Genomic DNA, 2,767 nt, shown 5'->3' with positions numbered 1-2,767 from the left:
GATCGTTTTACTTCCTACCCAAACTAGTTTAACGCTATTGGCGTTGTACAAAAGCAACTTGAACAAGGTTATTCTAGATCCTAGACCAAATCTATTGAAACGGTAAATTAACGAAATGAGTGATAGTGCGACAGGTTGATTGGTTTACCTTTTTTAGATGCTGATACTTTGGTTTTAATTGCTGCATAGTTCGGTCTAGGTAATCTGAAAATGGCCTTGGTGGTAAGTGATACGAAAGGATATGCTCTAAAATTCATCACTTCTGAGCAGAAACCTATAGTACTACTGTCCTAAGCACTTCAATCTCGGTGAATTTCTACCACAGGAATCGCTCATTCCAAGCACCGAATACCCACTTAAAAATAATAAATAAATAAAAATCCTAATATGGCAATCTGGGGTCGGATACGAGACCCGTGATGGAAGGATGAAAGGATGAAAGGCTTTCTCCTGAGCGGCCTTCCTACTCCCTTTGCTATTCAGTCTGTTATTTTACCAACCTACAGCGATATATAACTTGACAACACATTTTTAACCATTTCTACCTTCGTAATACTACATCATGCCAAGCACATTTTTAGCCGTTAACCATTTTATCTAATTGCCCAAAACACTTCCTCTTTGCCAAGCTCGACCTTACCCCCCCCTAGTAAATCCTTGCAGAATTGCACTTTTTACTTTGACAACTGATCTAATCACCCTTGTTCCCTACTTCAGCTTCTCTACCTCTACACCTTTGCCCCTTTCAATGCCGTGCAATCCTGAACTGCTATATTTTTGAAGCTTGACGTGTAGCAGATTTGACACCATTCCTTAACCTTAACCATTACTGCCTTTCTATAGTGCAATATGGCATCTGATGTCTAGGCCAGTGATTTTGCTCTGTAACCCACAAGTACCACGTCTTCCCCCACGTACTGGCGGAAAGCCCTGCCTTGTCCGACCATATCGACCCCTCCCATGCCAGTGTCAAATGTTCTCGTTAAGGTCACCCCGAAAAGACCTGTCGTTGTGCCTAACCTGGTCATGACTGCTCTACAGTCAACGCACAAGTCCCAATTGTGGTGGCTCCCATAATGCCTTTTATATGGGTTGCCATAAGGTTGAGTGAGGTAGCAGTCCTCGGATTTAAACTTGGCCTCGCTAGCCAGACAGGAAGCACGCTGTGCCCCCCCCCCTCCCGAAGATGTTGCTACATCTCCCCTTGTATCTTCCTTCTTACATTCCCACTTCTACCCATCCCCTCACCCTGTCGAATTCTTTTGCCATTTTAAATTGACACTCGTCTGTCTGCTGCCCCTGTGACTCTCCTCTTTGCTCTTCTCTTCGCATCAGACCATCCATACGTTCAACCCCATCTCCCGCATCCTCCATTTACCTCTCCCCTTCAAAGTCTGTCCCCTCTTTCCCCACTTCTAAGAACTTCGTTTCTCAGACCCCCAACCAACACCATTGCAGAAACTCTTGACATTCAAAACTTTCTAATCGTGAGAAGTTTGTCCCTCATTCACCCTCCCATTCTTCCATTAACTCTGACTAGCTCCATCCATCTTTCTCCTCGTGTCCCCCTTACACCCCCCCCCCCCATCGACTTTCCCCGCATCCTTCCCACCCTGATATTCCTCCTGATACTTCTCTCCTTGATCCCGTGTCTCATTCTCCTGCCCCCCTCCCCCCCCGTGCTTCTCAAACGCTTATCTTTTACGCTTATCTCCTTGTTTCACAATAGCTTTTCACCGATTCATTTACGGTTTCGTTCTCGCAGACCTGATCTTAGTCACATTCTTCCTTCCAATAATATACCTCAGGCAATGTCCGCCAGGCGCTCTTCGATCCTGTGAGCGAGACCTAAAATTGATACTACCTGACAGGTTCTGAAACATTAATAGATATAAACCATTCATTAATATCTTGATATTTTTACCGCCTTTGGTTCCGACAAGTTAGCCTTGCGCTTACATGTATCTCTTACATAATCTTAGATCATATCAATAGTTCGTTTCATCTTCCATAAACTATATTGATATAACCTTGAACTTTTCGTAATTAGTAGATTGAATGCAAAGGATGAATATTATACGTTATTTCTTTCTAGTTTCGCTTAGACTATTCGGTTAAATGTTAATTCACGTTGACACATTTCGGTATGCAAGATTTGGGTTTTCTTGACACGTTATGCATCCCGACATTTGTTTGACAATGTAAACAAACGACTCGCATGTGAGAGGCGAGACGGGTTGTTAGCAGCGCTCTGATTGGCTGAGAGAAACAATGCGAGACCCCATCCTGTTCTAAAAGTCAAGGTTCGTTTTCACTGATTGCGTTGCTGTTCAGCTGATTCTTGTCTATTGGAGGATTTTTTGGTAAATAGATCTCTATCCTTAAGGATGACACTCGACCCCGGGAAAGAAAAATCACTGACAGCGACAGACTTTCTCGATTGTGTGCAGCGGGAGGGTCTTAATTTACCACTTTTCTCTCCCTCTTTCTCCCTATTTCTCTACTCTCCCCATTCTCCTTCCTCCCTTCTCGGATGATCGGCAAAAACGATCGATTCATACGTTTCCTGCCAATGGTGTTTAATTCCACGATGATGCGAGGTCATTAAGAGGTAGCATAACGGTATAAGACTTTGTAATGCTTTATTCTTTCTTTTGTCTTTAAAAGAAAGAGTAAGAGTAAGAAAATGAGAGAGGGGGGGAAGTGAAAGGGACAGAGGGCGAGTAAATATAAAAAGGAAGTGGAGAGAAACAGAAATAGAAAAAGG

This window comes from Penaeus vannamei, chromosome 41, assembly GCF_042767895.1.
Source record: "Penaeus vannamei isolate JL-2024 chromosome 41, ASM4276789v1, whole genome shotgun sequence".
NCBI classification, from domain to species: domain Eukaryota; kingdom Metazoa; phylum Arthropoda; class Malacostraca; order Decapoda; family Penaeidae; genus Penaeus; species Penaeus vannamei.
The sequence above is the reverse complement of the archived record's forward strand: the minus strand, read 5'-3'. Positions refer to the sequence as shown.